This window comes from Oncorhynchus keta, chromosome 24 (genome assembly GCF_023373465.1).
Source record: "Oncorhynchus keta strain PuntledgeMale-10-30-2019 chromosome 24, Oket_V2, whole genome shotgun sequence".
NCBI lineage: Eukaryota > Metazoa > Chordata > Actinopteri > Salmoniformes > Salmonidae > Oncorhynchus > Oncorhynchus keta.
Genome location: NC_068444.1, coordinates 5,822,595 through 5,837,202, shown reverse-complemented (window position 1 = coordinate 5,837,202; position 14,608 = coordinate 5,822,595). Strand labels below are relative to the sequence as shown.

The 14,608-nt window shown below is 42.7% G+C and overlaps 1 protein-coding gene and 1 long non-coding RNA gene across 2 annotated transcripts in view; one reads left to right on the top strand and one right to left on the bottom strand.

Annotated features, from left to right (window-relative positions):
• The window catches only part of LOC127911325 (cAMP and cAMP-inhibited cGMP 3',5'-cyclic phosphodiesterase 10A-like), a 279,068-nt gene that overhangs the window by 5,073 nt on the left and 259,387 nt on the right, over nucleotides 1–14,608 (top strand).
• On the bottom strand, nucleotides 10,374–12,242 carry LOC127911327 (uncharacterized). Its single transcript, XR_008077863.1, has 3 exons — nucleotides 12,120–12,242; nucleotides 11,680–11,767; nucleotides 10,374–10,754 (listed from the first exon to the last, which is right to left on the bottom strand). It is a non-coding gene; the product is annotated as an uncharacterized LOC127911327 (long non-coding RNA).

The window sequence follows — 14,608 nt, the reverse complement described above, 5'->3', positions numbered from 1 at the left end:
TAGCTCCTCCCACCATAACAAACCATCTATTAGCATTTAGCCCCTCCCACCATAACAAACCATCTATTAGCATTTAGCTCCTCCCACCATAACAAACCATCTACTACCAATTAGCTCCTCCCACCGTAACAAACCATCTATAAGCAACTAGTTCCTCCCACCGTAACAAACCATCTATAAGCAACTAGCTCCTCCCACCATAACATACCATCTACAAGCAACTACCTCCTCCCACCATAACAAACCATCTATTAGCAACTAGCTCCTTCCACCGTAACAAACCATCTATAAGCAACTAGTTCCTCCCACCGTAACAAACCATCTACAAGCAACTAGCTCCTCCCACCGTAACAAACCATCTACAAGCAACTAGCTCCTTCCACCATAACAAACCATCTACTACCAATTAGCTCCTGCTACCGTAACAAACCATCTATTAGCAACTAGCTCCTCCCACCGTAACAAACCATCTACTAGCAACTAGCTCCTCCCACCATAACAAACCATCTACTACCAATTAGCTCCTCCCGCCTTAACAAACCATCTATTAGCAACTAGCCCCTCCCACCGTAACAAACCATGTACTAGCAACTAGCTCCTCCCACCATAACAAACCATCTATTAGCAACTAGCTCCTCCCACCATAACAAACCATCTACTACCAATTAGCTCCTCCCACCATAACAAACCATCTATTAGCAACTAGCTCCTCCCACCGTAACAAACCATCTATTAGCAACTACCTCCTCCCACCATAACAAACCATCTACTACCAATTAGCTCCTCCCACCGTAACAAACCATCTACTACCAATTAGCTCCTCCCACCGTAACAAACCATCTACTAGCAACTAGCTCCTCCCACCGTAACAAACCATCTACTACCAATTAGCTCCTCCCACCATAACAAACCATCTACTACCAATTAGCTCCTCCCACCGTAACAAACCATCTACTACCAATTAGCTCCTCCCACCGTAACAAACCATCTACTAGCAACTAGCTCCTCCCACCGTAACAAACCATCTACTAGCAACTAGCTCCTCCCGCCATAACAAACCATCTACTACCAATTAGCTCCTCCCACCGTAACAAACCATCTACTACCAATTAGCTCCTCCCACCGTAACAAACCATCTACTACCAATTAGCTCCTCCCACCGTAACAAACCATCTACTAGCAACTAGCTCCTCCCACCATAACAAACCATCTACTAGCAACTAGCTCCTCCCACCGTAACAAACCATCTACTAGCAACTAGCCCCTCCCACCATAACAAACCATCTACTAGCAACTAGCCCCTCCCACCATAACAAACCATGTACTATCAACTAGCCCCTCCCACTGTAACAAACCATCGACTAGCAACTAGCTCCTCCCACCGTAACAAACCATCTATTAGCAACTAGCCCCTCCCACCGTAACAAACCATGTACTAGCAACTAGCCCCTCCCACCATAACAAACCATCTATTAGCAACTAGCCCCTCCCACCGTAACAAACCATCTATTAGCAACTAGCTCCTCCCACCATAACAAACCATCTACTACCAATTAGCTCCTCCCACCGTAACAAACCATCTACTAGCAACTAGCTCCTCCCACCGTAACAAACCATCTATTAGCAACTAGCTCCTCCCGCCTTAACAAACCATCTATTAGCAACTAGCTCCTCCCACCGTAACAAACCATCTATTAGCAACTAGCTCCTCCCACCATATCAAACCATCTATTAGCAACTAGCTCCTCCCACCATAACAAACCATCTACTACCAACTAGCTCCTCCCACCGTAACAAACCATCTATTAGCAACTAGCTCCTCCCACCGTAACAAACCATCTACTAGCAACTAGCTCCTCCCACCGTAACAAACCATCTATTAGCAACTAGCCCCTCCCACCATAACAAACCATATATGATTTATAGCAACTAGATTTTTATAGAACCTCCCACCATAACAAACCATCTACTACCAACTAGCTCCTCCCACCGTAACAAACCATCTATTAGCAACTAGCTCCTCCCACCATAACAAACCATGTACTAGCAACTAGCTCCTCCCACCATAACAAACCATCTACTACCAATTAGCTCCTCCCACCGTAACAAACCATCTACTAGCAGTTCAATGCCATCACTGTTCAGACTAACCCTGGTCCACAGGCCTGACCTCAGCCTCACAGAATAGAATATATGAAGTGATTTATAGAACAGAATAGAATATATGAAGTGATTTATAGAACAGAATAGATTGTATGGAGTGATTTATAGAACAGAATAGAATATATGAATTGATTTATAGAACATAATAGATTGTATGGAGTGATTTATAGAACATAATAGAATATATGAAGTGATTTATAGAACAGAATAGAATATATGAAGTGATTTATAGAACAGAATAGATTGTATGGAGTGATTTATAGAACATAATAGAATATATGAAGTGATTTATAGAACAGAATAGATTGTATGAAGTGATTTATAGAACAGAATAGAATATATGAAGTGATTTATAGAACAGAATAGAATATATGAAGTGATTTATAGAACAGAATAGATTGTATGCCAGAAATATGTAATAACGAGAAAAACATATATATTTTTTCTGAAGTTACAGTTTTTATATCTGCATGCAGTTTAACTGGAAATAAAAATAACAAACCATGGATATACCCTCAGCTCATTTAAGGGCGTGGGTTCAGAGCACCGATCTGCCATAGGGTTTATTATAGTTAAATGTTTTTAACATGGATATACCCTCAGCTCATTTAAGGGCGTGGGTTCAGAGGCACCGATCTGCCATAGGGTTTATTATAGTTAAATGTTTTTAACATGGATATACCCTCAGCTCATTTAAGGGCGTGGGTTCAGAGCACCGATCTGCCATAGGGTTTATTATAGTTAAATGTTTTTAACATGGATATACCCTCAGCTCATTTAAGGGCGTGGGTTCAGAGCACCGATCTGCCATAGGGTTTATTATAGTTAAATGTTTTTAACATGGATATACCCTCAGCTCATTTAAGGGCGTGGGTTCAGAGGCACCGATCTGCCATAGGGTTTATTATAGTTAAATGTTTTTAACATGGATATACCCTCAGCTCATTTAAGGGCGTGGGTTCAGAGCACCGATCTGCCATAGGGTTTATTATAGTTAAATGTTTTTAACATGGATACACCCTCAGCTCATTTAAGGGCGTGGGTTCAGAGCACCGATCTGCCATAGGGTTTATTATAGTTAAATGTTTTTAACATGGACACGCCAGTCTAATAATCTGTTTTAATGTCTGTCGATCCCTGTGTCAGTAGGATAAGTGGATGAGGTCAACGCCTGCTCTGTAGTAATGCCAAAAACAAGTACTTTTTAAAGCAGCTTATAAAATGGGTCACACAGCATCCCTCCAAACACATCTACTCTTAAAGCAGGACATGGGGACACTGGGGGGTAAAGTGTGTATATATGTGTACTACAGTATGATAGTTGAAATAACATGGAATGTATCCTAAACACATACAGTACATTCGGAATGTATTCAGACCCCTTCACTTTTTCCACATTTTGTTACTTTACAGCCTTATTCTAAAATGGATGAAATAATTCTCCCCCCCACATCAATCTACACACAATACCCCATAATGACATCACAATACCCCATAATGACATCACAATAGCCCATAATGACATCACAATACCACATAATGACATCACAATACCCCATAATGACATCACAATACCTCATAATGACAAAGCAAAAACGAGTTTAGAATTTTTTACGAATTTATTAAAAATAAAAAAATGAAATATCACATTTGCATAAGTATTCCGACCCTTTACTCAGTACATGGTTGAAGCGCCTTTGGCAGTGATTACAGCCTCTAGGCTTCTTGGATATGACACTGCAAGCTTGGCAAACCTTTATTTGGGGAGTTTTTCCCATTCTCCTCTGCAGATCCTCTCTAGCTCTGTCAGGTTGGATGGGGAGCGTTGCTGCACAGCTATTTTCAGGTCTCTTCAGAGATGTTCGATCGGGTTCAAGTCCGGGCTCTGGCAGGGCCACTCAAGGACTTGTCCCGAACTCTGGATACGTTCTGAATGCACTGTATCTGATCCAATACCAATACAGTATGAACAGTTCATATGACAACAACATCCAGAAAAAAAGACATCGCAAATGGCCTTGCCACTGTTGCTGTTGCTTCGGGTGGTGGTTACCCTCCTCACCACTCAGTATCCTCTGGTCTGTTGCTTCGGGTGGTGGTTACCATCCTCACCACTCAGTATCCTCTGGCCTGTTGCTTCGGGTGGTGGTTACCCTCCTCACCACTCAGTATCCTCTGGTCTGTTGCTTCGGGTGGTGGTTACCATCCTCACCACTCAGTATCCTCTGGTCTGTTGCTTCGGGTGGTGGTTACCATCCTCACCACTCAGTATCCTCTGGCCTGTTGCTTCGGGTGGTGGTTACCATCCTCACCACTCAGTATCCTCTGGCCTGTTGCTTCAGGTGGTGGTTACCATCCTCACCACTCAGTATCCTCTGGTCTGTTGCTTCGGGTGGTGGTTACCCTCCTCACCACTCAGTATCCTCTGGTCTGTTGCTGTTGCTTCGGGTGGTGGTTACCCTCCTCACCACTCAGTATCCTCTGGTCAGTTGCTTCGGGTGGTGGTTACCCTCCTCACCACTCAGTATCCTCTGGTCTGTTGCTTCGGGTGGTGGTTACCATCCTCACCACTCAGTATCCTCTGGTCTGTTGCTTCAGGTGGTGGTTACCCTCCTCACCACTCAGTATCCTCTGGTCTGTTGCTTCGGGTGGTGGTTACCATCCTCACCACTCAGTATCCTCTGGTCTGTTGCTGTTGCTTCGGGTGGTGGTTACCATCCTCACCACTCAGTATCCTCTGGCCTGTTGCTGTTGCTTCGGGTGGTGGTTACCCTCCTCACCACTCAGTATCCTCTGGTCTGTTGCTTCGGGTGGTGGTTACCATCCTCACCACTCAGTATCCTCTGGTCTGTTGCTTCGGGTGGTGGTTACCCTCCTCACCACTCAGTATCCTCTGGTCTGTTGCTGTTGCTTCGGGTGGTGGTTACCATCCTTACCATCCTCACCACTCAGTATCCTCTGGCCTGTTGCTTCAGGTGGTGGTTACCATCCTCACCACTCAGTATCCTCTGGTCTGTTGCTTCGGGTGGTGGTTACCATCCTCACCACTCAGTATCCTCTGGTCTGTTGCTTCGGGTGGTGGTTACCCTCCTCACCACTCAGTATCCTCTGGTCTGTTGCTTCGGGTGGTGGTTACCATCCTCACCACTCAGTATCCTCTGGTCTGTTGCTGTTGCTTCGGGTGGTGGTTACCCTCCTCACCACTCAGTATCCTCTGGTCTGTTGCTTCGGGTGGTGGTTACCATCCTCACCACTCAGTATCCTCTGGCCTGTTGCTGTTGCTTCGGGTGGTGGTTACCCTCCTCACCACTCAGTATCCTCTAGTCTGTTGCTGTTGCTTCGGGTGGTGGTTACCCTCCTCACCACTCAGTATCCTCTAGTCTGTTGCTTCGGGTGGTGGTTACCCTCCTCACCACTCAGTATCCTCTGGTCTGTTGCTGTTGCTTCGGGTGGTGGTTACCATCCTCACCACTCAGTATCCTCTGGTCTGTTGCTTCGGGTGGTGGTTACCATCCTCACCACTCAGTATCCTCTGGTTCGTATTTCTCTGCAGATTAGTGTAAAGACATGATCAACATGCAGATTAGTGTAAAGTCATGATCAACATGCAGATTAGTGTAAAGTCATGATCAACATGCAGATTAGTGTAAAGACATGATCAACATGCAGATTAGTGTAAAGTCATGATCAACATGCAGATTAGTGTAAAGTCATGATCAACATGCAGATTAGTGTAAAGTCATGATCAACATGCAGATTAGTGTAAAGACATGATCAACATGCAGATTAGTGTAAAGTCATGATCAACATGCAGATTAGTGTAAAGTCATGATCAACATGCAGATTAGTGTAAAGTCATGATCAACATGCAGATTAGTGTAAAGTCATGATCAACATGCAGATTAGTGTAGTCATGATCAACATGCAGATTAGTGTAAAGTCATGATCAACATGCTGATTAGTGTAAAGTCATGATCAACATGCTGATTAGTGTAAAGTCATGATTAACATGCAGATTAGTGTAAAGTCATGATCAACATGCTGATTAGTGTAAAGTCATGATCAACATGCAGATTAGTGTAAAGTCATGATCAACATGCAGATTAGTGTAAAGTCATGATCAACATGCTGATTAGTGTAAAGTCATGATCAACATGCAGATTAGTGTAAAGTCATGATCAACATGCAGATTAGTGTAAAGTCATGATCAACATGCAGATTAATGTAAAGTCATGATCAACATGCAGATTAGTGTAAAGTCATGATCAACATGCAGATTAGTGTAAAGTCATGATCAACATGCTGATTAGTGTAAAGTCATGATCAACATGCAGATTAGTGTAAAGTCATGATCAACATGCAGATTAATGTAAAGTCATGATCAACATGCTGGTTAATGTAAAGTCATGATCAACATGCAGATTAGTGTAAAGTCATGATCAACATGCAGATTAGTGTAAAGTCATGATCAACATGCAGATTTATGTAAAGTCATGATCAACATGCAGATTAGTGTAAAGTCATGATCAACATGCAGATTAGTGTAAAGTCATGATCAACATGCAGATTAATGTAAAGTCATGATCAACATGCAGATTAATGTAAAGTCATGATCAACATGCTGATTAGTGTAAAGTCATGATCAACATGCTGATTAATGTAAAGTCATGATCAACATGCAGATTAATGTAAAGTCATGATCAACATGCTGATTAGTGTAAAGTCATGATCAACATGCTGATTAGTGTAAAGTCATGATCAACATGCAGATTAGTGTAAAGTCATGATCAACATGCAGATTAGTGTAAAGTCATGATCAACATGCAGATTAATGTAAAGTCATGATCAACATGCTGATTAGTGTAAAGTCATGATCAACATGCAGATTAATGTAAAGTCATGATCAACATGCAGATTAGTGTAAAGTCATGATCAACATGCTGATTAGTGTAAAGTCATGATCAACATGCAGATTAGTGTAAAGTCATGATCAACATGCAGATTAATGTAAAGTCATGATCAACATGCAGATTAATGTAAAGTCATGATCAACATGCTGATTAATGTAAAGTCATGATCAACATGCTGGTTAATGTAAAGTCATGATCAACATGCTGGTTAATGTAAAGTCATGATCAACATGCTGGTTAATGTAAAGTCATGATCAACATGCAGATTAGTGTAAAGTCATGATCAACATGCTGATTAGTGTAAAGTCATGATCAACATGCAGATTAGTGTAAAGTCATGATCAACATGCAGATTAGTGTAAAGTCATGATCAACATGCATATTAATGTAAAGTCATGATCAACATGCAGATTAGTGTAAAGTCATGATCAACATGCAGATTAATGTAAAGTCATGATCAACATGCTGATTAGTGTAAAGTCATGATCAACATGCAGATTAGTGTAAAGTCATGATCAACATGCAGATTAGTGTAAAGTCATGATCAACATGCAGATTAGTGTAAAGTCATGATCAACATGCAGATTAGTGTAAAGTCATGATCAACATGCTGATTAGTGTAAAGTCATGATCAACATGCAGATTAGTGTAAAGTCATGATCAACATGCTGATTAGTGTAAAGTCATGATCAACATGCAGATTAGTGTAAAGTCATGATCAACATGCTGATTAATGTAAAGTCATGATCAACATGCAGATTAATGTAAAGTCATGATCAACATGCAGATTAGTGTAAAGTCATGATCAACATGCTGATTAGTGTAAAGTCATGATCAACATGCAGATTAGTGTAAAGTCATGATCAACATGCAGATTAGTGTAAAGTCATGATCAACATGCTGATTAGTGTAAAGTCATGATCAACATGCAGATTAATGTAAAGTCATGATCAACATGCAGATTAGTGTAAAGTCATGATCAACATGCTGATTAGTGTAAAGTCATGATCAACATGCTGATTAGTGTAAAGTCATGATCAACATGCAGATTAGTGTAAAGTCATGATCAACATGCTGATTAATGTAAAGTCATGATCAACATGCAGATTAGTGTAAAGTCATGATCAACATGCAGATTCATGTAAAGTCATGATCAACATGCTGATTAATGTAAAGTCATGATCAACATGCTGGTTAATGTAAAGTCATGATCAACATGCAGATTAATGTAAAGTCATGATCAACATGCAGATTAATGTAAAGTCATGATCAACATGCTGGTTAATGTAAAGTCATGATCAACATGCAGATTAGTGTAAAGTCATGATCAACATGCAGATTAGTGTAAAGTCATGATCAACATGCAGATTTATGTAAAGTCATGATCAACATGCAGATTAGTGTAAAGTCATGATCAACATGCAGATTAGTGTAAAGTCATGATCAACATGCAGATTAGTGTAAAGTCATGATCAACATGCAGATTAGTGTAAAGTCATGATCAACATGCAGATTAGTGTAAAGTCATGATCAACATGCAGATTAGTGTAAAGTCATGATCAACATGCTGATTAGTGTAAAGTCATGATCAACATGCAGATTAGTGTAAAGTCATGATCAACATGCTGATTAGTGTAAAGTCATGATCAACATGCAGATTAGTGTAAAGTCATGATCAACATGCTGATTAATGTAAAGTCATGATCAACATGCAGATTAATGTAAAGTCATGATCAACATGCAGATTAGTGTAAAGTCATGATCAACATGCTGATTAGTGTAAAGTCATGATCAACATGCAGATTAGTGTAAAGTCATGATCAACATGCAGATTAGTGTAAAGTCATGATCAACATGCTGATTAGTGTAAAGTCATGATCAACATGCTGATTAGTGTAAAGTCATGATCAACATGCTGATTAGTGTAAAGTCATGATCAACATGCAGATTAGTGTAAAGTCATGATCAACATGCTGATTAGTGTAAAGTCATGATCAACATGCAGATTAGTGTAAAGTCATGATCAACATGCAGATTAATGTAAAGTCATGATCAACATGCTGATTAATGTAAAGTCATGATCAACATGCTGATTAGTGTAAAGTCATGATCAACATGCTGGTTAGTGTAAAGTCATGATCAACATTCTGATTAATGTAAAGTCATGATCAACATTCTGATTAATGTAAAGTCATGATCAACATTCTGATTAATGTAAAGTCATGATCAACATGCTGATTAATGTAAAGTCATGATCAACATGCCTCATGGATTTTCTGTATGTTTTTACATTTCTATAGGAACACTAAAGCCCTTTAGGTTGAAATAATAACATAACATAAAACATCTAAACACACACACACACACACACACACACACACACACACACACACACACACACACACACACACACACACACACACACACACACACACACACACACACACACACACACACACACACACACACACACACACACATTAGGTTAGGGTGTTTGGCCAGTGACCGAAAGGTAGCTGGTTTGAATACCGAGCCAACAAGGTGAAAAATCTGTTGACGTGCGACTTGAGCAAGGCACTTAATCCTAATTAGTTCCAGGGGCGCTCTACTACTATGGCTGACCGTGTAAAACAACGCATTTCACTGCACCGATCTGGTGTATATGACAAAAAACATCTCTCTTTCTCGTTTTCTCTCTCTCTCTCTGTCTCTCTCTCTCTCTCTCTCTCTCTCTCTCTCTCTCTCTCTCTCTCTCTCTCTCTCTCTCTCTCTCTCTCTCTCTCTCTCTCTGTCTCTCTCTCTCTCACAGACTCACAGACTCACAGACTCAGACAAACTTCCATTGCATCCCTGAAACATGATCTTGTACATCATCACCACCTAGTGGTATAGTTCTGCCATGTCAGATTTGTGAGAGTACAACCTACGTTTACGTCTCTTTCTGAATTTGTCTTTCCTCAATTCCGTATGTCCTCTCTCCTTGCTTCCTTTTCAAAGCGTATTGAACTTAAAAGATCCAACCTATCATTTAGCATGTCGAACATTCAGGGCCTAAACTCATCAACCTATCAGTTAGCATGTGGAACATTCAGGGCCTAAACTCATCAACCTATCAGTCAGCATGTGGAACATTCAGGGCCTAAACTCATCAACCTATCAGTCAGCATGTGGAACATTCAGGGCCTAAACTCATCAACCTATCAGTCAGCATGTGGAACATTCAGGGCCTAAACTCATCAACCTATCAGTCAGCATGTTGACCATTCAGGGTCTAAACTCATCAACCTATCAGTCAGCATGTGGAACATTCAGGGCCTAAACTCATCAACCTATCAGTCAGCATGTGGAACATTCAGGGCCTAAACTCATCAACCTATCAGTCAGCATGTGGAACATTCAGGGTCTAAACTCATCAACCTATCAGTCAGCATGTGGAACATTCAGGGCCTAAACTCATCAACCTATCAGTCAGCATGTGGAACATTCAGGGCCTAAACTCATCAACCTATCAGTCAGCATGTGGAACATTCAGGGCCTAAACTCATCAACCTATCAGTCAGCATGTGGAACATTCAGGGTCTAAACTCATCAACCTATCAGTCAGCATGTGGAACATTCAGGGCCTAAACTCATCAACCTATCAGTCAGCATGTGGAACATTCAGGGCCTAAACTCATCAACCTATCAGTTAGCATGTGGAACATTCAGGGCCTAAACTCATCAACCTATCAGTTAGCATGTGGAACATTCAGGGCCTAAACTCATCAACCTATCAGTTAGCATGTGGAACATTCAGGGCCTAAACTCATCAACCTATCAGTTAGCATGTGGAACATTCAGGGCCTAAACTCATCAACCTATCAGTTAGCATGTTGAACATTCAGGGCCTAAACTCATCAACCTATCAGTCAGCATGTGGAACATTCAGGGCCTAAACTCATCAACCTATCAGTCAGCATGGTGAACATTCAGGGCCTAAACTCATCAACCTATCAGTTAGCATGTGGAACATTCAGGGCCTAAACTCATCAACCTATCAGTCAGCATGTGGAACATTCAGGGCCTAAACTCATCAACCTATCAGTCAGCATGTGGAACATTCAGGGCCTAAACTCATCAACCCTATCAGTCAGCATGTGGAACATTCAGGGCCTAAACTCATCAACCTATCAGTTAGCATGTGGAACATTCAGGGCCTAAACTCATCAACCTATCAGTCAGCATGGTGAACATTCAGGGCCTAAACTCATCAACCTATCAGTCAGCATGGTGAACATTCAGGGCCTAAACTCATCAACCTATCAGTCAGCATGTGGAACATTCAGGGCCTAAACCCATCAACCTATCAGTCAGCATGTGGAACATTCAGGGCCTAAACTCATCAACCTATCAGTCAGCATGTGGAACATTCAGGGCCTAAACCCATCAACCTATCAGTCAGCATGTGGAACATTCAGGGCCTAAACCCATCAACCTATCAGTCAGCATGTGGAACATTCAGGGCCTAAACCCATCAACCTATCAGTCAGCATGTGGAACATTCAGGGCCTAAACCCATCAACCTATCAGTTAGCATGTGGAACATTCAGGGCCTAAACTCATCAACCTATCAGTCAGCATGTGGAACATTCAGGGTCTAAACTCATCAACCTATCAGTCAGCATGTGGAACATTCAGGGCCTAAACTCATCAACCTATCAGTCAGCATGTTGAACATTCAGGACCTAAACTCATCAACCTATCAGTCAGCATGTGGAACATTCAGGGCCTAAACCCATCAACCTATCAGTCAGCATGTTGAACATTCAGGGCCTAAACTCATCAACCTATCAGTCAGCATGTTGAACATTCAGGACCTAAACTCATCAACCTATCAGTCAGCATGTGGAACATTCAGGGCCTAAACCCATCAACCTATCAGTCAGCATGTGGAACATTCAGGGTCTAAACCCATCAACCTATCAGTCAGCATGTGGAACATTCAGGGCCTAAACCCATCAACCTATCAGTCAGCATGTGGAACATTCAGGGCCTAAACCCATCAACCTATCAGTCAGCATGTGGAACATTCAGGGCCTAAACTCATCAACCTATCAGTCAGCATGTGGAACATTCAGGGCCTAAACTCATCAACCTATCAGTCAGCATGTGGAACATTCAGGGTCTAAACTCATCAACCTTCAGACTGAAGCGTTTAACACTGGAGTTCAACAAACATCTTAAAGATGGTGATGTCATTATTCTGCAGGAGACATGGTGTAAGGCTGATGTTGTCACTCACTGTCCCACAGGCTACAGAGAGGTCACTGTCCCACAGGCTACAGAGAGGTCACTGCCCCACAGGCTACAGAGAGGTCACTGTCCCACAGGCTACAGAGAGGTCACTGTGCCATCACTGCCCCACAGGCTACAGAGAGGTCACTGCCCCACAGGCTACAGAGAGGTCACTGCCCCACAGGCTACAGAGAGGTCACTGTCCCACAGGCTACAGAGAGGTCACTGTCCCACAGGCTACAGAGAGGTCACTGTCCCACAGGCTACAGAGAGGTCACTGTGCCATCACTGCCCCACAGGCTACAGAGAGGTCACTGCCCCACAGGCTACAGAGAGGTCACTGCCCCACAGGCTACAGAGAGGTCACTGCCCCACAGGCTACAGAGAGGTCACTGTCCCGTCACAGAAACACAGCTCTGTCAATAGAGGCAGGGACAAATCCAAACTACAAAATCTTATTGATCCCCTCAAAATGGGTAAATATCACATTTGGTTAAAATATTATTATTATTCATCCATATTATTCAGACGAGATCCCCCAGAATCCCCATATTATTCAGACGAGATCTCCCCCCTCAGAATCTCCATATTACTCAGAGGAGACCCCCCCCAGAATCCCCATATTACTCAGAGGAGATCTCCCCCCTCAGAATCTCCATATTACTCAGAGGAGATCTCCCCCTCAGAATCCCCATATTACTCAGAGGAGATCTCCCCCTCTCAGAATCTCCATATTACTCAGAGGAGATCTCCCCCCCCCTCAGAATCTCCATATTACTCAGAGGAGATCTCCCCCCAGAATCTCCATATTACTCAGAGGAGATCCCCCCTCAGAATCTCCATATTACTCAGAGGAGATCTCCCCCCTCTCAGAATCCCCATATTACTCAGAGGAGATCTTCCCCCCCTCAGAATCTCCATATTACTCAGAGGAGATCTCCCCCCCCTCAGAATCCCCATATTACTGAGAGGAGACCCCCCTAACTGTCTTCATCTGCCCCATAGAACCAACAGGGACAGACCACACAAGGGGACAGCTTCATTACAGGCCATTCTGTCTCTAACTGTCTTCGTCTCCCCCATAGAGCCAACAGCACCATCAACAACAACAGAAGCAGCAGCTCTGTAGAAGCCTGGGTCTGTACTTTGTCAATGGTAGGTTACGGGGGTCTGTTTGGGGAGATTCACCTACTGCTCACCTCTTGGCCACAGTACAGTAGACTAAATGATCTCAGACATTGACCCTTTCTCTCTCAGCTCATTCACTGTCAAGCCACTAACACCTCTGTCTGATCACAGACAAATTACGATGTTCCTCAAAAGAACAGACATGGAAACAACCAGACATTTACAGCCCAGTCAGCTGTACAACATCAGACATTCACAGCCCAGTCAGCTGTACAACATCAGACATTCACAGCCCAGTAAGCTGTACAACATCACACATTCACAGCCCAGTCAGCTGTACAACATCAGACATTCACAGCCCAGTAAGCTGTACAACATCACACATTCACAGCCCAGTCAGCTGTACAACATCAGACATTCACAGCCCAGTAAGCTGTACAACATCAGACATTCACAGCCCAGTGAGCTGTACAACATCAGACATTCACAGCCCAGTGAGCTGTACAACATCACACATTCACAGCCCAGTCAGCTGTACAACATCAGACATTCACAGCCCAGTAAGCTGTACAACATCACACATTCACAGCCCAGTCAGCTGTACAACATCAGACATTCACAGCCCAGTAAGCTGTACAACATCAGACATTCACAGCCCAGTGAGCTGTACAACATCAGACATTCACAGCCCAGTGAGCTGTACAACATCACACATTCACAGCCCAGTCAGCTGTACAACATCAGACATTCACAGCCCAGTGAGCTGTACAACATCAGACATTCACAGCCCGGTGAGCTGTACAACATCAGACATTCACTGCCCAGTCAGCTGTACAACATCAGACATTCACAGCCCAGTAAGCTGTACAACATCAGACATTCACAGCCCAGTGAGCTGTACAACATCAGACATTCACAGCCCAGTGAGCTGTACAACATCAGACATTCACAGCCCAGTAAGCTTTACAACATCAGACATTCACAGCCCAGTGAGCTGTACAACATCAGACATTCACAGCCCAGTCAGCTGTACAACATCAGACATTCACAGCCCAGTGAGCTGTACAACATCAGACATTCACAGCCCAGTGAGCTGTACAACATCAGACATTCACAGCCCAGTAAGCTGTACA